A 26589-nucleotide genomic window follows, 5' to 3' on the forward strand; every position below is an offset into this window, starting at 1 on the left:
AGAACCAGCCGAACACTTTTTCTGTGAGTGGATAAGTCGGGGGAAAAGATGAGTATGTCATCTAAGTATACCACGACAGAAGAGTAGAGTTGGTGTCGGAAGATATCATTAATGAACTCCTGAAAAACCGCCGGGGCATTGCAGAGACCAAAGGGCATAACCAAATACTCGTAATGGCCGTCCCGAGTATTGAAGGCCGTCTTCCATTCATCCCCGGAGCGGATTTGGATCAAGTTATAGGCTCCCCGCAGATCCAATTTGGTGAAGATCCGGGCCCCTCTCAAGCGGTCAAAGAGTTCTGGGATCAGCGGCAGGGGATACCTATTCTTGATCGTGATACTGTTCAGGCCCCGGTAGTCAATACATGGCCGAAGGGATCCGTCTTTCTTCCGGACGAAAAAGAATCCTGCTCCAGCAGGAGATGACTTCTGAATAAAACCCCGAGCCAAGTTCTCCTGGACATATTCAGACATGGCCGCGGTTTCTGCCGGCGACAGGGGATAAATTCTACCCCTGGGAGGGATTGCTCCTGGCAACAGCTCAATAGGGCAGTCATAGGCACGATGCGGCGGTAGAATCTCAGCCTCCTTCTTACTGAAGACGTCGGCAAACGAGTGGTAAGCCGTAGGAAGCCCAGGAAGATCGATAGGAGCTTGCTGCGGACTGGGGCGAGATACCGGCAACAGACAGCGTTTATGGCAGAAGTGTCCCCAACGGAGGATCTCCCCGGAATGCCAGTCTAGAATGGGCTCAGGTAGACAAAGCCAGGGTAAGCCGAGGAGCACGGCATGAGACAAACTGGGCAAAACATAAAAGGCGATTTTTTTTTTCTCGGTGAAGAGCTCCAACTTGTATCTCCACCTCAAGAGTGACCATGGTGATAGATTCAGGTAGCGGTTTGCCATCCACGGAAGCGATGGAGCGCGGACTCTCTAACGTCACAACCGGAATTTGCAGCTGGTCCACTTCCTTGAGCCGGATGAAGTTACCAGCCGCACCCGAGTCCACATACGCCTCCACAGATCTGCGCTCCCGACCTGAAACAATTAAAGCCGAAATAGTAAGGGGTAGAGAGGAATCAGTGTCACCTAGGGAGGCCTCTATTACCTGGCCTAGGCGGAGGCGTTTCCCGGCCGCACTGGGCACGTGCCACAATAAAGGCAAAGGCCCTGTGTCCTTCTCTCCCTGTGTTCCTGCTCTGACAACCTTACACGGTCTACTTGCATGGGCTCAGGAGTGGAATTACTGGAAGACGCTGGGGAGCGGGGAATGGGCGCCTGGTATAACCAAAAAGATCTCTTCTCCCTAACTGACTCCCGGGAGCGTTCCTGGAACCGTAAATCAATACGGGTAGCTAGGGATATGAGATCCTCCAGAGTGGTAGGGGTGTCCCGGCCAGCCAGCTCATCCTTTATTTTACCCGAGAGTCCCCTCCAAAAGGCCCCAACCAAAGCCTCGTTATTCCACCCCAGTTCAGAGGCCAGGGTCCGGAAGCGGATAGCATATTGACCTACGGTGAGGGAGCCTTGGCGAAGATTGAAAAGAGCCTCCGTGGTCGAGACCACACGGCCAGGCTCATCAAATACCCTGCGGAAAGTATCCAGGAAGTTGTGGATGCTAGATACCACCGGGTCATCTCTCTCCCAGAGGGGATTTACCCAGGCTAAGGCCTCTCCCTCTAAATGGGACACAATGAAAGCTACCTTGGCCCGATCCGAGGGGTATTGCTGAGGCAGGAGCTCGAAGTGCAAACGGCACTGGTTCAAAAACCCCCGACACAACTTGGGGTCACCGCTAAACCTGGGAGGTTTCCCCAAGCGTGGTGGAGGATGGGATAGGGGATCCTGAGGTAGGGCAGAAGCGGCAGCAGAGGACTGTAGCGATTGGAGATGGTCGTCCACGGACGCCATGTAGCTAAGAATGTGGGATTGGGCGTCACGCTGCTGCGCGAGCTCCTGCTGGAGTCCTGCTAGCAACGGGGCATTCCCCGGGTCGGTGGTTTGTAAGGCGGAAAGGCGGGTGTCCATGGACTTCATAAAAGACATTATTCTAGTCTGATTTTCACGCAAAAGGAGCAATTCTTTTTGGGTGGCAGCTGAGGCGCTAGCAGGGTCCATGGCCTGATTATACTGTGACGTATGCTGTGATAACAAATAGGTTACGTCCGAGAGTGGACCGTCTGGATCGCGGCACTGGAGCTCCCAGGGGTGAGTGCGCCAGGTGGTGCCGACCCCTATACAGGGGCCGTTAGGGGCAGACCCTAGGGAGATAGATGCCGCGACTGCTAGAACCAAGAGGGGCGGCTCGAAGGACTGAGTGGAGGGTGCCGGACTGAGAACTGGAGTATAGGACTGGGCACTGGAGTACAGGACGGAGACACGGAGTGCAGGACGGAGACATGAAGCACAGGACGGAGACACGAAGCACAGGACTGGGCAGTGGAGTGTAGGACTGGGCACTGGAGCACAGGACGGAGGCACGGAGTACAGGAGGGAGACACGGAGTACAGGACTGGGCAGCGGAGTGTAGGACTGGGCACTGGAGCACAGGACGGAGGCACGGAGTACAGGAGGGAGACATGGAGTACAGGACTGGGCAGAGGAGTGTAGGACTGGGCACTGGAGCACAGGACGGAGGCACGGAGTACAGGAGGGAGACACGGAGTACAGGCCTGGCAGAGGAGTGTAGGACTGGGCACTGGAGCACAGGACGGAGGCACGGAGTACAGGAGGGAGACACGGAGTACAGGACTGGGCAGCGGAGTGTAGGACTGGGCACTGGAGCACAGGACGGAGGCACGGAGTACAGGAGGGAGGCGTGGAGTACAGGACTGGGCAGAGGAGTGTAGGAGTGAGAAGGGGAGAAACCCCTAAACACCCAGGCCAGGATACCGTACGGGAAGTCCACACGATAATCAGGCGTCTCCACCATGTTGGAGACGCCTGATATACCCTGCAGAAGTCGGCTGATTGGGCGCTCAGACCACTGGGCGGGCGCTGCAGGGTTAAAGGATCTGCAGAGCGCGCGCCCGCGGCCTAAGGTGCCCACAGGAAGCCGGCACACGCCGGACGGAAGAGAAGGAAGAGGAGGCGGGCACAGAGCGGCACGGCGAGCGCAGGTAAGTAAAGGCGGCGGCGGACCCCGCCGTTGCTGGGACGGCGGCGGCCGCCGCCGCCGACGTGACAGTACCCCCCTTTACGTCTCCCCTTCTTGCGGTTAGACAAAAACCTCTTTAAAAGACGAGGAGCATTAATATTCTCTTTATGCTCCCAGGACCTCTCCTCGGGACCAAAACCCTTCCAATCAACGAGGTAGAGGGTACGCCCCCGAACTTTTTTCACGGCAAGAATCTCTTTCACCTCAAAGACATCATCGGCCCCTACTGGCTGAGGAGAAGAAGGGGGAACTGAGCAGTACCGATTCAGCACAACAGGTTTAAGGAGCGAGACATGGAAGGCGTTAGGGACCCGAAGCGAAGCCGGCAACTTCAACTTATAAGCCACGTTATTAATGAGTCCCAAGACCTGGAACGGGCCGATGTACCGAGGACCCAGTTTGTAAGAAGGCAACTTCAAACGGATATACTTAGTTGACAGCCAAACTTTGTCGCCAGGTTGGTAAGGTGGAAGGTCCCTGCGCCTCTTGTCTGCATATCTTTTAATCCGGATACTGGATCTTTCAAGAGCTTCTCTGGTCTCCTTCCAGACTTGAGAAAATTCGGTGGCGAGGGCATCTTCTGCGGGAACACCAGACAGCGTAGGGAGAGGTAGTGGAACACCAGGGTTCTGGCCGGAAACCACGAAGAATGGCGTTTTGGTGGTGGACTCACTGGGATGGTTGTTGTGGGCAAACTCTGCCCACAGCAGAAGAGACACCCAGTTGTCTTGATGGGCGTTCGAGAAGTGACGCAGGTAGGCTGTTAATACCTGATTGATTCGCTCAACTTGCCCATTGGACTGAGCGTGATAAGCAGAGGAGAAGTCCAGAGATATACCCATGAGCTTACTGAGTGCCCTCCAGAAACAGAAGGTAAATTGGACTCCGCAATCGGAGACAATTCGTTGAGGGAGTCCGTGAAGCCTAAAGATCTGGTGTATGAAGACCTTGGCCAGCTCAGATGCCATGGGTAATCCGGGCAGAGGAATGAAATGGGCCATTTTGGAGAATCGATCGACCACTACTAAGATGGTAGTACATCCGGAAGAACGTGGAAGATCGGTGATGAAATCCATACCAATTTGTCGCCAAGGGGCTTCAGGAGGAGGCAAAGGGTGGAGCAGGCCGGACGGCAGACTTCTAGGTACCTTGTTCAGAGCACAAGCCGTACAGGAGGCTATAAAATCAGTCACATCTTGGCGAAGGGATGGCCACCAGTAGTAGCGCGAAAGAAGGCTGAGGGTTTTCTTGACCCCGACGTGACCCGCAACCTTGGAAGAATGCCCCCAATCCAGGACCTCAGACCTCTTATTCTGTGAACGAAGGTCTTGCCTGGCGGAATGGGAGAAAGCGTCACGGGCGCCACGGTGACAATTTTGGCAGGCTCAATGATGTGAGATGAACCTTCCTCAACCTCAGGTGATTGTAGGGACCTGGACAGAGCATCTGCCTTGATGTTTCTGTCCCCCGGTCGAAAATGGAGTTTGAAGTCAAACCGGGAGAAATATAGCGACCACCTGGCTTGCCTAGAGTTGAGCCTTTGCGCGGACTGAAGATATGCCAAATTCTTGTGATCCGTGAAGATTATGAATGGATGAACTGCCCCTTCCAAAAGATACCGCCACTCCTCCAGGGCCATCTTAATGGCCAGTAATTCCCTGTCCCCAATGGCATAATTGCATTCTGCGGGAGAGAACGACCTAGAGAAGAATCCACACGGTACCACTTGACCAGAAGTCGTCCGCTGAGAAAGCACTGCTCCCGCACCAGTAGAAGAGGCATCCACTTCTAGGATGAAGGGCCTATTGACCAACGGTCGATGTAGAATCGGGGCGGTAGCAAAGGACTGCTTCAAAGCAAGAAAGGCCTCTTCAGCCTCTGGAGTCCAGGCATTTGGTTTGGTCCCCTTCCTGGTCAGAGCAGAGATGGGCTTGGTTACCGAGGAGAAGAAGGGAACGAACTGTCTGTAATAGTTCGCAAAACCCAGGAACCGCTGGATGGCTTTTACTCCAACCGGATGTGGCCACTTGAGCACGGCAGCCAATTTTTCGGGATCCATCATTATTCCGGAGTCCGTGATGATATACCCTAGGAAAGGCAACGAGGACTGCTCGAACAGACACTTTTCTAGTTTGGCGTAGAGTCTGTTCTCCCGTAGACGTTGCAGAACCAGCCGAACACTTTTTCTGTGAGTGGATAAGTCGGGGGAAAAGATGAGTATGTCATCTAAGTATACCACGACAGAAGAGTAGAGTTGGTGTCGGAAGATCTCATTAATGAACTCCTGAAAAACCGCCGGGGCATTGCAGAGACCAAAGGGCATAACCAAATACTCGTAATGGCCATCCCGAGTATTGAAGGCCGTCTTCCATTCATCCCCGGAGCGGATTTGGATCAAGTTATAGGCTCCCCGCAGATCCAATTTGGTGAAGATCCGGGCCCCTCTCAAGCGGTCAAAGAGTTCTGGGATCAGCGGCAGGGGATACCTATTCTTGATCGTGATACTGTTCAGGCCCCGATAGTCAATACATGGCCAAAGGGATCCGTCTTTCTTCTGGACGAAAAAGAATCCTGCTCCAGCAGGAGATGACTTCCGAATAAAACCCCGAGCCAAGTTCTCCTGGACATATTCAGACATGGCCGCGGTTTCTGCCGGCGACAGGGGATAAATTCTTCCCCTGGGAGGGATTGCTCCTGGCAACAGCTCAATAGGGCAGTCATAGGCACGATGCGGCGGTAGAATCTCAGCCTCCTTCTTACTGAAGACGTCGGCAAACGAGTGGTAAGCCGTAGGAAGCCCAGGAAGATCGATAGGAGCTTGCTGCGGACTGGGGCGAGATACCGGCAACAGACAGCGTTTATGGCAGAAGTGTCCCCAACGGAGGATCTCCCTGGAATGCCAGTCTAGAATGGGCTCAGGTAGACGAAGCCAGGGTAAGCCGAGGAGCACGGCATGAGACAAACTGGGCAAAACATAAAAGGCGATTTTTTTTTTCTCGGTGAAGAGCTCCAACTTGTATCTCCACCTCAAGAGTGACCATGGTGATAGATTCAGGTAGCGGTTTGCCATCCACGGAAGCGATGGAGCGCGGACTCTCTAACGTCACAACCGGAATTTGCAGCTGGTCCACTTCCTTGAGCCGGATGAAGTTACCAGCCGCACCCGAGTCCACATACGCCTCCACAGATCTGCGCTCCCGACCTGAAACAATTAAAGCCGAAATAGTAAGGGGTAGAGAGGAATCAGTGTCACCTAGGGAGGCCTCTATTACCTGGCCTAGGCGGAGGCGTTTCCCGGCCGCACTGGGCACGTGCCACAATAAAGGCAAAGGCCCTGTGTCCTTCTCTCCCTGTGTTCCTGCTCTGACAACCTTACACGGTCTACTTGCATGGGCTCAGGAGTGGAATTACTGGAAGACGCTGGGGAGCGGGGAATGGGCGCCTGGTATAACCGAAAAGATCTCTTCTCCCTAACTGACTCCCGGGAGCGTTCCTGGAACCGTAAATCAATACGGGTAGCTAGGGATATGAGATCCTCCAGAGTGGTAGGGGTGTCCCGGCCAGCCAGCTCATCCTTTATTTTACCCGAGAGTCCCCTCCAAAAGGCCCCAACCAAAGCCTCGTTATTCCACCCCAGTTCAGAGGCCAGGGTCCGGAAGCGGATAGCATATTGACCTACGGTGAGGGAGCCTTGGCGAAGATTGAAAAGAGCCTCCGTGGTGGAGACCACATGGCCAGGCTCATCAAATACCCTGCGGAAAGTATCCAGGAAGTTGTGGATGCTAGATACCACCGGGTCATCTCTCTCCCAGAGGGGATTTACCCAGGCTAAGGCCTCTCCCTCTAAATGGGACACAATGAAAGCTACCTTGGCCCGATCCGAGGGGTATTGCTGAGGCAGGAGCTCGAAGTGCAAACGGCACTGGTTCAAAAACCCCCGACACAACTTGGGGTCACCGCTAAACCTGGGAGGTTTCCCCAAGCGTGGTGGAGGATGGGATAGGGGATCCTGAGGTAGGGCAGAAGCGGCAGCAGAGGACTGTAGCGATTGGAGATGGTCGTCCACGGACGCCATGTAGCTAAGAATGTGGGATTGGGCGTCACGCTGCTGCGCAAGCTCCTGCTGGAGTCCTGCTAGCAACGGGGCATTCCCCGGGTCGGTGGTTTGTAAGGCGGAAAGGCTGGTGTCCATGGACTTCATAAAAGACATTATTCTAGTCTGATTTTCACGCAAAAGGAGCAATTCTTTTTGGGTGGCCACTGAGGCGCTAGCAGGGTCCATGGCCTGATTATGCTGTGACGTATGCTGTGATAACAAATAGGTTACGTCCGAGAGTGGACCGTCTGGATCGCGGCACTGGAGCTCCCTGGGGTGAGCGCGCCAGATGGTGCCGACCCCTATACAGGGGCCGTTAGGGGCAGACCCTAGGGAGACAGATGCCGCGACTGCTAGAACCAAGAGGGGCGGCTCGAAGGACTGAGTGGAGGGTGCCGGACTGAGAACTGGAGTATAGGACTGGGCACTGGAGTACAGGACGGAGACACGGAGTGCAGGACGGAGACATGAAGCACAGGACGGAGACACGAAGCACAGGACTGGGCAGTGGAGTGTAGGACTGGGCACAGGACGGAGGCACGGAGTACAGGAGGGAGACACGGAGTACAGGACTGGGCAGCGGAGTGTAGGACTGGGCACTGGAGCACAGGACGGAGGCACGGAGTACAGGAGGGAGACACGGAGTACAGGACTGGGCAGAGGAGTGTAGGACTGGGCACTGGAGCACAGGACGGAGGCACGGAGTACAGGAGGGAGACACGGAGTACAGGACTGGGCAGAGGAGTGTAGGACTGGGCACTGGAGCACAGGACGGAGGCACGGAGTACAGGAGGGAGACACGGAGTACAGGACTGGGCAGAGGAGTGTAGGAGTGAGAAGGGGAGAAACTCCTAAACACCCAGGCCAGGATACCGTACGGGAAGTCCACACGATAATCAGGCGTCTCCACCATGTTGGAGACGCCCGATATACCCTGCAGAAGTCGGCTGATTGGGCACTCAGACCGCTGGGCGGGCGCTGCAGGGTTAAAGGATCTGCAGAGCGAGCGCCCGCGGCCTAAGGTGCCCGCAGGAAGCCGGCACACGCCGGACGGAGGAGAAGGAAGAGGAGGCGGGCACAGAGCGGCGCGGCCAGCGTAGGTAAGTAAAGGCGGCGGCGGGCCCCGCTGTTGCTGGGACGGCGGCGGCTAGCGCCGACGACGTGACAGCAGCCATATGGTAAATTAAAAAAGTTCATTTTTTTCTCATTAATGTACACTGCATCACATCTTGACTGAAAAAAACAGAAATGTAGAATTTTTTGCATTACATGGTCATAAGTATTCAGACCCTTTTCTCAGGATTTAGTAGAAGCACCCTTTTGAGCTAGTACAGCCATTAGTCTTCTTGAGAATTATACGACAAGTTTTTCACAACTGGATTTGGGGATCCTCTGCCATTCTTCCTTGCAGATCCTCTCCAATTCCGTCAGGTTTGATGGTGAATGTTGGTGGACTGCCATTTTCAGGTCTCTCCAGAGATGCTCAATTGGGTTTAGTCAGGGCACTGGCTGGGCCAGTCAAGAATGGTCAGAGTTGTTCTGAAGCCACTCCTTTATTTTAGCAGTGTGCTTAGGGTCATTGTCTTGGAAGGTGAACCTTTGGCCAAGTCTGAGGTCCAGAGCACTCCGAAAGAGGTTTTCATCCAGGATATCTCTGTACTTGGCCACATTCATGTTTCCTTCAATTGCAACCAGTCGTCCTGTCCTGGCAGCTGAAAAATACCCTCATAGCATGATGCTGCCACCACGTTTCACTGTTGGGATTGTATTGGTTAGGTGGCTGGTTTTCTCCACCAAAAAGTTCTAGCTTCATCTCATCAGACCAGAGAATCTTATTGCTTATAGTCTGGAGTCCTTCATGTGTTTTTTTTAGCAAACTCTATGCAGGCTTTCATATGTCTGGCACTGAGTAGAGGCTTCCGTCGGGCCACTCTGCCATATAGGCCCGACTGGTGGAGGGCTGCAGTGATAGTTGACTTTGTGGAACTTTCTTCCATCTTGTCAGTATTCCGGGTTTTTTCTAAATCATCTTGTAAATGACTTTGTCAAGAAGGAGGTTGCTGTTTCTCTGTGCCCTACTTCCTGTTCATTGGTATAAAACCCGGTCCAAGTGCTGCCTACCTTGCTGTAGTATTTTGCTTCTGCTTTCCGTCAGCTGTGCTGTTTGTTTCCTCAGGGTGCTTCTACTGTCGTTCTGGACATTCTCTGTTCTCTGCTTAGGAAAGCTGCACCCATCGTGCTATCAGTAGTCTGTTGACTTTGGAACTTAACCTTCGGTAAGAACTGCGTTTCTGAATTGTGTGTAGCTGCAATCCTTCACTCTCCCCGGTGAGAGCTGTGGGAACTATCACTGACCTTATACTTTGAGGTGAACCTGTTTCTGGACTCACTTGTGTTCACGTCGCTTCTGGGACCAGCTGGTGAATCAGCTTCTGGACTTTCTTGTGTTTGCTGCGTCTGGGATCAACCTATGAACTTGTTCTGGACTTCCCTTTGCCTTCTACATATCTGGATTTGACTCTCTCTGCACCATTAGTGTGAACTGCGCCACGTCACCAGAGTGTCACACTCACCTTTTGATCACATTGTTGTGAGGACTCTGTTTTTGGAAACTCTGCCGACTTGCTATAGAGGTCAAGGACTGGTCTCATTGCAGGTTATCAGTATACTGTTTGGGATATTATCACTGTGTAAAAATACACTGTTTGCACACAAAGAAACCTGTCTCTGTCTGTTCATTGCCCCACGCTATCAGAATCCTCGAGTTCCTACAATAGTATTACACATCTCCCTACTGCATCTGTGGAGCTCAGCCAGAGTGATCTTGGGGATCTTTACCTCTCGCACCAAGGCTCTTCTCCCACGATTGCTCAGTTTGGCTGGACGGCCAGGTCAAGGAAGACTTCTTGTGGTCCCAAACTTCTTTCATTTAAGGATTATGGAGGCCATTGTGCTCTTAGGAACCTTGAGTAATGCAGACATTCTTTTGTAACCTCGGCCAGATCTGCGCCTTGCCACCATTCTGTCTCTGAGCTCCTTGGCCAGTTCCTTTGACCTCATGAATCTCATTTGGTCTGACATGCACTGTGAGCTGTGAGGTCATTTAAATAGACAGGTGTGTGCCTTTACAAATCAAGTCCTAGCAGTTTAATTAAACCCAACTGGACTCCAATGTGCCCTTGTCCAATATGGAGTCTGGTACTTTGTCCTGCCCTTGAACTTCCTGTCTGTCTTGTTATTTAAGTCTGGGTTGGTAAACACTCCTTGCCTGAGTATTTTGTGTGCTGCTGGCTCCTGAGCTTCCTCCTGGCTTGCTTCTGTAGTTCCTACTGCTGCTCGTTACTCGGTGCTCTGCCTCATCACTTTCGAGCTGCCTTTAATCATCTGTGCTGCTTCCTGATCCTGGCTGCGGTTACCTTAGTTCGGACATCTAAGTGAGGAGTTATACTTTTCTGGAACTGCTGTGTCCGTAATAACCTTTGACTTTATTATCAATGTACTAATTCTTGAAGTGTGTCTGTGCAGGCTGAAGTGCTGGACTTTGCGGGACTTTTTCAGCCCTAAAGTAGTACACTGGAAATCCTCCTCAGTGCTGAACATCACCTGCATATTTCTGGACCTCCATGAAAGTTGCTGGACATTTTCATTACATATAAGTGCCGGTTGCACTCTGCTTCATATAACATAGTTGCTGGACATTTTCGTTAAATATAAGTGCCGCTCGAATTCAGCTTCATTTAACGCTGTTGCTGGACATTTTCATTTTGTGCTGTTTGCACTTTGCTGTAAATTCAGGATAATCTGTTATTTTATGTTTTACACCTTGCTTGTTAATACAATTTATTTTGTCATAACTTCGGGCTCAGATTCATTCTTATCCTATGCAATCAGATTCCATAGTATCTTCATAATTGTTACAATGACCATGTGATATTTCAGTTTTTCTTTTTTTCTTTTTTAATAAACGTGCAAAAATTTCTACATTTCTGTTTTTTTCAGTCAAGATGGGGTGCAGAGTGTACATTAATGAGAAAAAAATGAACTTTTTGCATTTACCAAATGGCCGCAGTGAAAAATTTAAAGGAGTCTAAATACTTTCCATACCCACTGTATTCTAGATGTGGCCTAACAAGTGATTTTTAAAAGAGTAATAATGCATTTAGATCACTGGATTATATATCTCTTTTTATACACTCTAAAATCTTGTTTGCTTTTGCAGCTGCTGCTTGACATTGAGTACTGCAGCTCAGCTTACTTGTACCCAGAATACCCAAGTCCTTGTGTTCTATAGTCCCAGCAAAGAGCAAACAGATGAACGGAATACTAGGGCACACAAATCACCACATTAACAGACGGAGCTATTTATCTGAAGTATTGCGGTATATATTTCAGTCAAAAAACGGAGGTGCTTGCATGAAAAAACATGAATATTTCTGGGTCGCCCTCCCAGGGCTGTGGGGTACTCGGTACCGGGCCGGTGTCAGCGGGATGTGTCACAGCAGCAGTGACCCGGTCCGTGGCCTTGGGCGCCCAATTAATAGGGGAAGTTTGAATGGTGGAATATAGTTAATGGAATAGTCAGTCAAAGACAAAAGAAACATCCGGCACTGTCCCTGAGAAAGAAATACCCGCAAAGCCACTTATAACCGCTATCAGTGTGACACCTGTAACCCTTGCTGAACGGGTGCTCAATCCATGTGAAGAAAAAACATGAAATATCATAGTAGAAAAAGACAGCAGGATGGCACTCACTGTTCTCTTGAAATGATTCACTTTATTCAACAGGACCTGTTGAAGTGCATTGTGCACGAAACGGCTGTCGTCTGTCTTTTTGCATTTCTCCCGTGCCATTGCCTTTGATTTATTAATATGAAATAAAGTGAATCATTTCAAGAGAACGGTGAGTGCCATCCTGCTGTCTTTTTCTACTATCATAGTTAATGGAATAGTTCGTGACGCCACCTGTGGTGTTCGGCAAGTGAGATGTTAAGCCGACGCTGCGTGCAGATCTTCTGGGGCTGGTGGTGTTGCAGCCAAGATGGTGAAGCTCCCCACAGGTGGAGCTGTAGCCCCAGGGCAGTGTAGATGTAGGGGTAGAGGAGAGGCACAAGCGGTGTAGTAGCTGGTACCCAGATGTAGCAGTGCTTGGTGTGTTGACGCAAGAATCAATGGAGGACACCAATCATGTGAAATAAAGACGCACAGTTTTTCAACTATATTGGTGAGTGCTTGTGTTCTATAGTCCCGAGTATATTTCTGTTAGGAATTGTGGTTCTGCTCCTACCTGGTAATGGATCAGGTCCGATGCAGTGTTATTAAGAACCCTATATTATTTATTTTGCTTTTTGAGTTATTTAGTTACAGTAGGGTTTATGTTCATATTGCTTCTTGTAGGTTTTGTGTGATTTATAGCCAATATAAACATGTATTTATGTGCTGCATGTAAACCAACTCAAACCAAACTAATTTATTGTGTTTTATGCTCTTGCATTTTGTGGAAGCCAGGGCATGGCCTCCCTTCCTTGAGCTGGAAATTACTCTTAAATGGCTTCCCAATGCTGGTGTCCACAGTTGTGTCTTCATTTGCCCTTATTCACACACTGAGGTTAACTCTGATGCATGGTAAGGTTTTCAATATTAGACAGTTTAGGACCGTCCCGCACAGGATTACTTTGCCGATGGTGGGAAGGCTTTTATGCTATTTTTGATCAATAACAGTGTTGCTAAGAACCCTGTTTTTTAAATGCACTTTTGCTTTTTACTTATTTAGTTACAGTAGGGTTTATGTTCATTTTGCTTCTTGTAGGTTTTCTTTGCTGTTTATTGTAGTTCCTACGTGTTGTTGTGGTGGTGATTGGTTATAACAGTATTGGTTGCTCTCTTTCAGGGTTGATCTTGGAGTTTATTTCCCTTTCTCTTCATGCTAAACTCCCAGCGTTCCTTGAAGAGGTATCTACGGTATCTACATGTTCTCGACTAGGCTCCAGCCTCATCACCAGATGCCAGCTGTCCGGCGACAGTGGGCCTGGGAAGGACTTTGCTAAAGTCCCCCTCCCATTTACTGACAGCAGGGTGAAGAGGGCTTGCTTAGACCTGTTTCACACATCAGTTTTTTGTGTCAGTTGTAATCCGCCAAAATGGGGAAAACCGATTTGCCTGTGTACGGAAATCAACGTGTGCCACCGGACCGTTTTTCTGACTGATCTGGCGAAGGAAGAAATTTAAAGGAACCATTGTCTGGGGAGGAGAGAGAGAGGGATAGAGAGGGAGAGAGAGAGAATTTTTTCTCAGCAGCCAGATCGGGATTTAGGGTTAAATTTACTGCAAAGGCGATTCTGCTGGGCATGCGCAGTGTAAAGTGCGGATCCGGCCAGCCAGAAAAATGTTGCATTGTCCGTCCAGTCTTGTCAGCGGACGCCAAAATCTTGGCGGATCCGCAAAGAAACGGATCCAACGGATGGCCATCCGTCAAGATCCGCCAGTAATGCAAGTGTATGGGGAAAAAAACGGATCCGCCAAAAAAACGGCGGATCTGTTTTTTTTGCAAAACGGCGGATCTTGACTGACGGAGACAAACGAAAGTGTGAAACAGGCCTTAGCTGGCTCCATTAAGGCTCGTTTAGGTGGGGCAGCTTGCTCCAAGTGATTCTGTGGCTGCGAATTTGCTGGTTTGGTGCCAGTTTTGCTGGTTCTTTCTACATTTGCGAATAATCAGTCATATATTTAAAAATAAAAAAATCAAAAAATATATGCATCTGGGCAAGCAGCTTACGGACCAGATGCAAGGTTTCTGGGAAAATTCCTGCATTTGGCGGGCACCCTGATCCAGCACAGCCAGACCCTGGCTCAGGGGGTTTCTCCGACACAGGCAAGTTCTAGTCCTAGTCCTGCAAAGGGGGTCATTCCCATAGAACTTAAAGTGCCCCTTCCTGAATTTTTAGGGGGAGATCGGAAGCAATTTCATAATTTCAAGGAGGGGTGCAAATTATACTTCTAACTTCGCCGTTTCCTCTGGAAACGAAGGTACTGAGGTTGGTCTTATTTCCCTTCTTAGAGGGGATCTCCAGTCCTGAGCATTTTCATTACATTTTTGGTACACCCATACTCTCATCAATGGATGAAATTTTTAAGGCTATGGGGCATATTTATGACAAACCGGACCGGGTGGCCTTAGCTGAATCCAACCTTAAGCCGTTGTGTCAGTAGGACCTCATTGCGGAGGACTACTGCTCCCATTTTCGTAGGTGGGTCATAAAGACTAGGTGGAACGATGCCACTCTTCATAGTACCTGTCTGGACTCAACGACCATATTAAAGTTATGCTAGTACACCACTCTCCTCCCTGGTCTTTGGAGACCATCATGACATTAACAGTGAGAGTTGATTGTAGAAGATGGGAGCGATGTCAGAAGAAATTGACCCTCGGTCTTAAGGCTGAGGGAGAACCCATGCAGCTTGGTGGAGTTGGTACCTCTTGGGAGTTAAGGCAATGAAGATGGTGGCAGCGACTGTGTCTTCTATTGGTTCCTTGAGTCATCTGGTTCATGAGTGTCCATGTCTGGAGCCAGTTGGGAAATAACAGCCCCTAGTTGAGTTTGGGAATTCCCTACTAGGTGCTCAGGTATCCCTAGCAAAAAGTTACTTTACCTATTGTCACGTTTAACAGTAACAGTAGGAAGGGTTATGCTTTTACTGATTGTGGGGCTGAGGTAAGTTTTTGGAATGCTGTCATGGAGTTGGAGGTTCCACTTATCTCCTTGGATGCATCTATAGGATTATCTTCACTTGATAATTCATCCCTTGTCCAGAATATTGGGTATTGCATGGCCGAACCTGTGTCTATCATTACAGGTTGCCTGCACAAGGAAGAGGCATGCTTTTTTATTTTACAGGATCTTCCTACTGCTGTGGTGTTAGGTCTCCCTTGGCTTCGCACTGTGATAAAACACTCCGGGATTGGCTTTGCTGGGGTCAAAGGTCACGTGCGTTCCGCATGAAACTCAGGCGCAGAGCTGGGATTCGGGTGTAACTGACCCTGGGTCAGGTTTATTAATAGTGAAAGCAATGCAAAAGGAAATAAAACATAAAACAAATCCTTGCCTGTCCGGCACTAACTAAACAATGGACAACCTAACTACCAACTGGCGGGCTTCTCCCGTCCAGCCAAACCACAGTTGCAGTGGGCACTGCTTTCACTCACGTGTGTGTCTCTCACACACAGACAAGCTCTCTGTGTTCCCAGGCTGAGACACTCACACAACCACCTGGCATCCTTTTATATCCACCTCCCATTATCCATTAGTAAGCAGGTGCGATACTGACCAGACTAGGCCACATAGGAAAGGAATCTGGGCGAGATATACCTGCCCTCATCCACTATTCCCACATGATTCTCACATATCCCCCCCCTCTGCTCAGACCACTCCGGTCGAGCAATGACACCCGCCAAACAGTGCACTCGGGACAGGGCATCTGCATTCCCCATCTGTACCCCTGGGCGGTGCTCCACCGTAAAAGTGTAGGCCTGCAGGGCAAGGAACCACCGGGTCACCCGGCTATTCCGTTCCTTGTTCAAGTGCATCCACTTGAGAGGGGCATGGTCAGTGATCAGCCTGAACTTTCGGCTCACCAGGTAATATTTGAGGGCCTCTAGAGCCCACTTAATGGCTAGGCACTCTTTTTCCACGACTGCATACCTTTGCTCGTGTTTATTGAGCTTCCTGCTGAGATAGAGGACTGGGTGTTCCACTCCGTCCCTCACTTGTGAGAGTACGGCCCCGATACCGGTATCAGAGGCATCTATTTGTACCACAAACTCGCTGCGGAAGTCCGGAGTCACCAGTACGGGCTGAGAGCAAAGTGCCCGTTTTAGGACATGGAAGGCTTCTTCAGCCGCTAAACTCCATTTAATCATGACGGAGTCTTTCCCTTTTGTAAGATCCGTCAGGGGGGTAGCGATGGCTGCAAAATTGGGTATGAACCGGCGATAATAGCCGGCGATCCCCAGGAAGGCTTGCACCTGCTTCTTATTGACAGGTTGTGGCCAGTCCTGAACCGCCTGAATCTTATCAACCTGGGGTTTAACAACACCCCTCCCAATTACATACCCCAAATACCGGGCTTCTTCTAGCCCGATGTGACATTTCTTGGGGTTTGCGGTTAGACCTGCCTCCCACAGGTCGTCAATCACAGCTTGTACTTTCTGGAGATGAGTCTCCCAGTCCAAGCTGTAAATGACAATGTCGTCCAAATAGGCCAAAGCGTACTGCCTATGTGGCCTCAGGACTCGATCCATCAGTCTCTGGAAGGTCGCCGGTGCTCCGTGCAGTCCAAACGGCATATACACATACTGAAATAGACCTTCTGGGGTAGCAAATGCCGTCTTTTCTCTGGCAGCCTCCGCCAGAGGGATCTGCCAATAATACCCCTTTGTTAGATCTAGGGTCATAATATACCGGGCTTTTCCTAATCGATCTATTAACTCATCGACCCGGGGCATAGGATAGGCATCAAATTTTGAGACCGCATTCAGTTTCCTGAAGTCATTGCAGAACCGGATGGTGCCGTCCGGTTTAGGAATTAGCACAATTGGGCTGGACCACGCACTGTGCGATTCCTCAATGACTCCTAACTCTAACATTGCCTTCACTTCTCGGGAAACGGCTTCACGGCGTGCTTCCGGGATTCGGTAGGGCTTTACGTGAACCGTGACACCAGGTTCCGTTACGATGTCTTGTTTCATTAGCGTAGTCTGCCCGGCTTTTTCTGAGAAAAACTTTTGGTTGTGAAGTAAAAACTGCCTGACCTCAGTCTTTTGCCGCTCCGAGAGAGTCTCTGCAACCCATACCTCCGGTACGGTATGTGAGCAGACGGGACGGGCCAGCTCCGCTGACAAGGCAGACCGATCCTTCCAGGGCTTTATCAGATTTACATGATAAATCTGTTCAGGTTTCCGTTTACCTGCCTGGTACACTTTGTAATTTACTTCACCAACTCTTTCCTTGATCTCAAAGGGGCCCTGCCACTTTGCCAGGAACTTACTGTCCACCGTGGGGACCAGGATCAACACCCTATCTCCGGGTGCAAACGTACGGATCTTGGCGCCCCTATCATAGATTCTTTTTTGGGCTCCTTGAGCCTGTATCATGTGTTCTTTGACGATAGGCATAACAGCCGCAATAGGGTCCTGCATTTGTGTGACGTGATCTATCACTGTTTTAAACGGAGTGACCTGACCCTCCCAGGTTTCTTTTGCAACGTCTAACAGTCCGCGAGGACGTCGGGCGTACAATAACTCGAAAGGCGAGAATCCCGTGGAAGACTGGGGTACTTCCCTGATGGGAAAAAAGCAAATACGGAAGTAAATAGTCCCAGTTCTTCCCATCCTTGTCTATCACCTTTCTCAGCATCTGCTTCAGAGTTTTATTGAACCGTTCAACCAACCCGTCTGTTTGAGGGTGATACACGGATGTGCGTAATGGTTCGATTTGTAACAATCGGCAGAGCTCCTTCATTATCCTGGACATAAAGGGGGTCCCCTGGTCGGTGAGTATCTGTTTTGGTATACCGACCCGGCTAAACACATGCACCAGTTCCTTGGCAATCGTCTTGGTGGCCGTGTTACGCAAAGGGATGGCCTCTGGGTAACGGGTGGCATAATCCAAGATGACCAGGATATGTTGGTGTCCACGTGCAGACCGTGGAAGGGGCCCAACTAAATCCATCCCAATCCTCTCAAACGGGACTTCAATAATAGGTAGGGGTACCAAAGGGCTACAGAACCGGGGCTTAGGTGCAGAGGCTTGGCAGTCAGGTCAAGGCTCACAATATACACGAATATCGTGATGCATGCCTGGCCAAACAAAACAGTGTAATATCCTTTCGGTGGTTTTCTGGACTCCCAGGTGACCTCCCATCACATGTCCGTGGGCCAGGTCCAGCACCTGCCGCCGGTAGGGTTTTGGCACGACTAATAGTTGCACCGTATCTTCCCCCTTTTTCTCTATCTGATAGAGTAAACCATTCTCCAGAACCATGTAAGGATATGCCAGCCTAGAGCCAGGTTCGACGGGTACCCTATTTATCACTTTTACATTTGTCCTAGCCTGAGAAAGGGTAGGATCCTTTATTTGCTCGCTTTGGAAGTCATCTTTCTGAACTTCTAAATCCGGCAAACGGGGAGGTGGACGGCTGTCGGCCTCCTCCTCTTCCCCGGTCTCCTCCATATCACCCGCCATGACTGAAAACGGGAACTGCAGGTCATTTCCCGCAGACTCTTCCCCCGAGTCTTCCGGGGAGACATCTTCCAGGGGTTCGAGACCCCCACGCGCCCTGGGAGAAGAATCATGCACACTATTACCCGAGGGCATCAACTGATTCTCCCACAATTGCCAGAAGTGGGGAAAATCCCGGCCCAGGATAACATCATGCAATAACACCGGGACAAGTCCCACTTTATGTTGCACAGACCCATAGGAAGTAGTAATGCATATGACCGTGGTGAGGTACGAGCAGGTGTCTCCATGCACACACGTTACAGAAAATTTGTCTGATGGTCCAGTCGGGGCTGACACCAGACTGGCCTTCACCAGAGTCACCACACTTCCCGAGTCTAACAATGCCACCACATTTTTGCCATCAACAGTTAAATCACACAAGTGTTTTTCCGCATCCTTTTGACCGGCATTCACACTCACTACCCGTGCAACCATAGACATGCGGTTTTTAGAGTCTGTGACGTCGCACTGCATGGGTTCAGTAGTGACCGGACAGTTCGCAGCAATATGTCCCATCTCTTGGCAGCGGAAACACCTAACGGGCCCCTTGCTTAGACCATAGTTCGTTACTCTCGGCCTCGCAGTGCGGGCAGTCCTATTTTCCTCCCCCACTGTCTTAGGGATTTTTCCATCTCCCCTACTCCATGGAACAGTCTTACCGGTTCCACGTGGAGATGATGAAGAACGAGGTGGGGTAACGTCGTCTCGGAGTCCTTCCGCCACGGAGTAACGTTCAACCAGATCCACCAGTTGATCTGCCGTCGTAGGATTTCCATGGCTTACCCACTTCCTCAGGGCTGGCGGTAGAGCTCTCAGGTACTTGTCCATGACGACTCTCTGGATTATCTCTGGCGCTGTCAACATCTCGGGTTGTAGCCACTTCTTCGTCACGTGGATCAGGTCGAACATCTGTGACCGCGGTGGTTTATCCGGCTGATAAGTCCATTGATGCACTCTCTGTGCACGGACAGCGGTCGTCACTCCCAGCCGGGCCAAGATCTCGGCTTTCAATTTGTCAAAGTCCTGCGCGGCTTCAGGTTCTAAGTCATAATAAGCCTTTTGGGCCTCACCGGAAAGAAACGGGGCAATCAGGCCGGCCCATCGTGCCTTCGGCCATTTTTCTCGCACCGCCGTCCGTTCAAACGTGGTCAGGTATGCCTCGACGTCATCTTCGGTCATCATCTTCTGCCAGTACTGACTCACGTGAATCACTCTCGACTCTGCTTCCAGGTTAACCTCAGGTAAGCTTGCTAAGCGCTGCGCCACCTGCTGGAGAAGCGAACGATCGGTAACTGTCATGTCCACCAACTCCTTCAGCTGGGCCACCATCACCCGATTAGCTTCTTGCTGGACGGCGGTGGACTGTACCAGCGCTTTCACCACGTCCTCCATGCTCATGCTTGCAACGTGATGCCCGCGTTCTCCACCACAATGTGATAAAACATTCCGGGATCGGCTTTGCTGGGGTCAAAGGTCACGTGCGTTCCCCATGAAACTCAGGCACAGAGCTGGGAATCGGGTGTAACTGACCCTGGGTCAGGTTTATTAATAGTGAAAGCAATGCAAAAGGAAATAAAACATAAAACAAATCCTTGCCTGTCCGGCACTAACTAAACAATGGACAACCTAACTACCAACTGGCGGGCTTCTCCTGTCCAGCCAAACCACAGTTGCAGTGGGCACTGCTTCCACTCACGTGTGTCTCTCACACAGACAAGCTCTCTGTGTTCCCAGGCTGAGACACTCACACAACCACCTGGCATCCTTTTATATCCACCTCCCATTATCCAATAGTAAGCAGGTGCGATACTGACCAGACTAGGCCACATAGGAAAGGAATCTGGGCGAGATATACCTGCCCTCATCCACTATTCCCACATGATTCTCACAGCACCCATAACCCTGTTGTCAACGGAGAGAGGAGGGATATTGTTAAGTGGTCCTCCAACTGCCAATCCCTTTGTATTATCAAGCTTCGTAAGGTAGTAAGTTCCAGCTCCCAAGTATATGGCAGAGCTCCTACAGGTATTCTCTGAAGAGGCTTCTCAGAAATTACCTCCACATAAAACTTATGACTTTTTCATCGAGCTCATTGAGGGGGCAAAGTTGTCAAAGGGCAAAATTTTTAACCTGTCAGAGGCAAGCAATGAAAAATGGGTTTACCACCCCCTCTAAATACCTGGTTGGAGCAGAGTTCTTTTTTTGTGGCCGAAAAAGGATGGATGTTTCAGATCGTGTATTAACTATCGAGAGCTCAATTGTATAACTGTATAATCAGTACCCTCTCCCACTCATTCCTAACCTCTTTAACCAACTGGTGGAGGCAAGTTGGTTCACCAAGCTGGATCTCATGGGGACTTATAATCTTGGCCGAATTAAGGAGGGGAATGAGTGGAAAATGGCTATGATTAGAGTTGAGCGACTTTTGTTTTTTTAGGGTCGCGTTTCGTTTCGTGAAACCCGACTTTTCCAAAAGTCGGGTCGAGCAAGATCGTCCGATTATAGGGAAAAGTCGGGGTCGTCCCGAAACACGAAACCCAATGTAAGTCAATGGGGAATAAAAGTCGGCAGTGAGAGGAGGACAGGAAACACACCTACAGTGCCCATTTGAATGCCAAAAGCATCAATTCTTCTTACTTAAGCTTGTCAACCTTAATTAACTTCATAATACAAGTTACGCACTGAAAAATGGGGGTTATTTGGCTAAAGTTGTGGGGGGGAGGGCTGGCTGCAGGTTTTCATGTGCCCTGGGCGAAAGAGCGCCCCTTTAACACATACCACAACTCATCATGCTCCGATACGGCAGATAAATAGCGGTATAGTACAATGAAAAATACCTCACTTTTTACATCTCATGACGAGGCCCATCTATTTCTCCATACAGAATCATTGGTCCCATATAATGTTTGAAACAGTATATGATGAGCTCCACATAATGCTACAGTATATGTTGGTCCCCATGGATGAAGCTCCACTGTCTTATGGGCCCAAATAATGCTCCAAACATAATGGGCCCCATTTCTAATGCTCTAGTGTATAATGGGCCCTGTAAATGCTGCTCCAGTGTCTGATGTCCACCTTTGGAATGTTCCAGTGTATGGTGGGCCCCATCTATCATTCTCCAGAGTATAGTGCTCCCCAAAAATTGCTGTCCCAACATTGAAAACAATCAAATAAGTCTCCTCGCTAGGGAATCCCTGTACTTGTCTGGACAGGTGCTGTAGCTTGCTTAACAGCTCGCCAGCCGTTCTCACGCCCAGTATGGATTGCACGTGATTGCACAAAGGTTAGAAAGGGTACCGTATCCCTGGATAACATGTATGGATAGCGTACACATTCAAAATATATGTCTCAGGAGGCAGGCTCAGACGGTGTTAGGCCCAGTATGGATTGCACGTGAATGCACAAAGGTTAGAAAGGGTACCGTATCCCCGGATAACATGTATGGATAGCGTACACATTCAAAATATATGTCTCAGGAGGCAGGCTCAGACGGTGTTAGGACCAGTATGGATTGCACGTGATTGCACAAAGGTTAGAAAGGGTACTGTATCCCCGGATAACATGTATGGATAGCGTACACATTCAAAATATATGTCTCAGGAGGCAGGCTCAGACGGTGTTAGGCCCAGTATGGATTGCACGTGATTGCACAAAGGTTAGAAAGGGTACCGTATCCCTGGATAACATGTATGGATAGCGTACACATTCAAAATATATGTCTCAGGAGGCAGGCTCAGACGGTGTCAGGCCCAGTATGGATTGCACGTGATTGCACAAAGGTTAGAAAGGGTACCGTATCCCTGGATAACATGTATGGATAGCGTACACATTCAAAATATATGTCTCAGGAGGCAGGCTCAGACGGTGTCAGGCACAGTATGGATTGCACGTGATTGCACAAAGGTTAGAAAGGGTACCGTATCCCCGGATAACATGTATGGATAACGTACACATTCAAAATATATGTCTCAGGAGGCAGGCTCAGACGGTGTTAGGCCCAGTATGGATTGCACGTGATTGCACAAAGGTTAGAAAGGGTACCGTATCCCCAGATAACATGTATGGATAGCGAACACATTCAAAATATATGTCTCAGGAGGCAGGCTCAGACGGTGTTAGGCCCAGTATGGATTGCACGTGATTGCACAAAGGTTAGAAAGGGTACCGTATCCCCGGATAACATGTATGGATAGCGTACACATTCAAAATATATGTCTCAGGAGGCAGGCTCAGACGGTGTTAGGGCCAGTATGGATTGCACGTGATTGCACAAAGGTTAGAAAGGGTACCGTATCCCCGGATAACATGTATGGATAGCGTACACATTCAAAATATATGTCTCAGGAGGCAGGCTCAGACGGTGTCAGGCCCAGTATGGATTGCACGTGATTGCACAAAGGTTAGAAAGGGTACCGTATCCCTGGATAACATGTATGGATAGCGTACACATTCAAAATATATGTCTCAGGAGGCAGGCTCAGACGGTGTCAGGCCCAGTATGGATTGCACGTGATTGCACAAAGGTTAGAAAGGGTACCGTATCCCTGGATAACATGTATGGATAGCGTACACATTCAAAATATATGTCTCAGGAGGCAGGCTCAGACGGTGTCAGGCACAGTATGGATTGCACGTGATCGCACAAAGGTTAGAAAGGGTACCGTATCCCCGGATAACATGTATGGATAGCGTACACATTCAAAATATATGTCTCAGGAGGCAGGCTCAGACGGTGTTAGGCCCAGTATGGATTGCACGTGATTGCACAAAGGTTAGAAAGGGTACCGTATCCCCGGATAACATGTACGGATAGCGTACACATTCAAAATATATGTCTCAGGAGGCAGGCTCAGACGGTATTAGGCCCAGTATGGATTGCACATGATTGCACAAAGGTTAGAAAGGGTACCGTATCCCCGGATAACATGTATGGATAGCGTACACATTCAAAATATATGTCTCAGGAGGCAGGCTCAGACGGTGTTAGGCCCAGTATGGATTGCACGTGATTGCACAAAGGTTAGAAAGGGTACCATATCCCCGGATAACATGTATGGATAGCGTACACATTCAAAATATATGTCTCAGGAGGCAGGCTCAGACGGTGTCAGGCACAGTATGGATTTGACGGCCCAGATTACACAGCGGAGGAGCAGGGAGAGGTAAAGATTGTAAATGCTGGGGCCCTGCCCAAGCAAGGGGGGCCCACTCGTGGGCGTCGGTACTGGCACTGGGCCCCTCATAGTACAGCGGTGTGTCTGACGGCGGGTGTGCACCACCGCCGTCAGAGATACTTGATTGCACTATGAGGGACCCTGTGCCAGTGCCCGCGCCCAAGAGTCGGCCTACCCACCTGTCCAGGGCAACGGCACTCGCACGGTGTCGTGCGGTAGGTGGTGACCCCGGCCATGGGGGGGAGGCAGCACAGTTAGGGAGTTTTAGAAAGTGGCATATGTTGATGTTGGACATTCAGCTGATGCAAAAGGCGAAATAGGTGAAGTACCAGGAAGAGGTGGACCAAAGCAAGCCATTTTTCTGTCACCCTATGTGTCATCAGGGGAAGGTGGGACAAAATCCTTGGAAACCCATGCGTGGTTCATTTTAATGAAGGTTAGATCATCCACATTTTGGGTTGACAGACGGGTCCTTTTTTCTGTCAGGATTGATCCAGCTGCACTGAAGACTCTTTCCGATAGCACACTTGCAGCTGGGCAAGCGAGCTCCTGTAAGGCATATTGGGCCAATTCAAGCCAGGTGTCCAGTTTAGCGGCCCAATAGTCAAAGGGGAATGACCTGTGTGGGAGAACATCGATATGGGAGGAAAAGTAGTTTGTAACCATAGTTGACAACTGCTGTCTCCTGTCACTTTCCATCGATGCAGTATTACCAGTTGTGTGAGGGCCCGGGGTATTTGAAAAATCAGTCCACAACATTGTCATGAAACCCCTGTCTCCAACGCCACTTCTGCTGTGTGTACCACGAACACCTCTGCCAAGCTGCCCCCGGCCCGTACGGCTCGTGTGAGAACCATCACCGCTGCTGTGTGCTGGGAATGCCTCAAGCAACCGATTTACCAGAGCTGCTTGTTTATTAGCCAATATTAGGTCAAGGTTCTCCTGTGGCATGATGTTTTGTAATTTGCCTTTATAGCGTGGATCCAGGATGCTGGCCAACCAGTAGTCGTCATTAGAGTTGAGCGACTTTTGGTTTTTTAGGGTCGCGTTTCGTTTCGTGAAACCCGACTTTTCCAAAAGTCGGGTCGAGCAAGATCGTCCGATTATAGGGAAAAGTCGGGGTCGTCCCGAAACACGAAACCCAATGTAAGTCAATGGGGAATAAAAGTCGGCAGTGAGAGGAGGACAGGAAACACACCTACAGTGCCCATTTGAATGCCAAAAGCATCAATTCTTCTTACTTAAGCTTGTCAACCTCAATTAACTTCATAATACAAGTTACGCACTGAAAAATGGGGGTTATTTGGCTAAATTTGTGGGGGGGAGGGCTGGCTGCAGGTTTTCATGTGCCCTGGGCGAAAGAGCGCCCCTTTAACACATACCACAACTCATCATGCTCCGATACGGCAGATAAATAGCGGTATAGTACAATGAAAAATACCTCACTTTTTACATCTCATGACGAGGCCCATCTATTTCTCCATACAAAATCATTGGTCCCATATAATGTTTGAAACAGTATATGATGAGCTCCACATAATGCTACAGTATATGTTGGTCCCCATGGATGAAGCTCCACTGTCTTATGGGCCCAAATAATGCTCCAAACATAATGGGCCCCATTTCTAATGCTCTAGTGTATAATGGGCCCTGTAAATGCTGCTCCAGTGTCTGATGTCCACCTTTGGAATGTTCCAGTGTATGGTGGGCCCCATCTATCATTCTCCAGAGTATAGTGCTCCCCAAAAAGTGCTGTCCCAACATTGAAAACAATCAAATAAGTCTCCTCGCTAGGGAATCCCTGTACTTGTCTGGACAGGTGCTGTAGCTTGCTTAACAGCTCGCCAGCCGTTCTCACGCCCAGTATGGATTGCACGTGATTGCACAAAGGTTAGAAAGGGTACCGTATCCCCGGATAACATGTATGGATAGCGTACACATTCAAAATATATGTCTATACAGCATGAGGCAGGCTCAGACGGTGTTAGGCCCAGTATGGATTGCACGTCATTGCACAAAGGTTAGAAAGGGTACCGTATCCCCGGATAACATGTATGGATAGCGTACACATTCAAAATATATGTCTATACAGCATGAGGCAGGCTCAGACGGTGTTAGGCCCAGTATGGATTGCACGTCATTGCACAAAGGTTAGAAAGGGTACCGTATCCCCGGATAACATGTATGGATAGCGTACACATTCAAAATATATGTCTATACAGCATGAGGCAGGCTCAGACGGTGTTAGGCCCAGTATGGATTGCACGTCATTGCACAAAGGTTAGAAAGGGTACCGTATCCCCGGATAACATGTATGGATAGCGTACACATTCAAAATATATGTCTATACAGCATGAGGCAGGCTCAGATGGTGTTAGGCCCAGTATGGATTGCACGTCATTGCACAAAGGTTAGAAAGGGTACCGTATCCCCGGATGACATGTATGGATAGCGTACACATTCAAAATATGTCTATACAGCATGAGGCAGGCTCAGACGGTGTTAGGCCCAGTATGGATTGCACGTCATTGCACAAAGGTTAGAAAGGGTACCGTATCCCCGGATAACATGTATGGATAGCGTACACATTCAAAATATATGTCTATACAGCATGAGGCAGGCTCAGACGGTGTTAGGCCCAGTATGGATTGCACGTCATTTCACAAAGGTTAGAAAGGGTACCGTATCCCCGGATAACATGTATGGATAGCGTACACATTCAAAATATATGTCTATACAGCATGAGGCAGGCTCAGACGGTGTTAGGCCCAGTATGGATTGCACGTCATTGCACAAAGGTTAGAAAGGGTACCGTATCCCCGGATAACATGTATGGATAGCGTACACATTCAAAATATATGTCTATACAGCATGAGGCAGGCTC

Source organism: Dendrobates tinctorius, unplaced genomic scaffold (genome assembly GCF_039654945.1).
Source record: "Dendrobates tinctorius isolate UK_male_01 unplaced genomic scaffold, ASM3965494v1 ptg000140l, whole genome shotgun sequence".
NCBI lineage: Eukaryota > Metazoa > Chordata > Amphibia > Anura > Dendrobatidae > Dendrobates > Dendrobates tinctorius.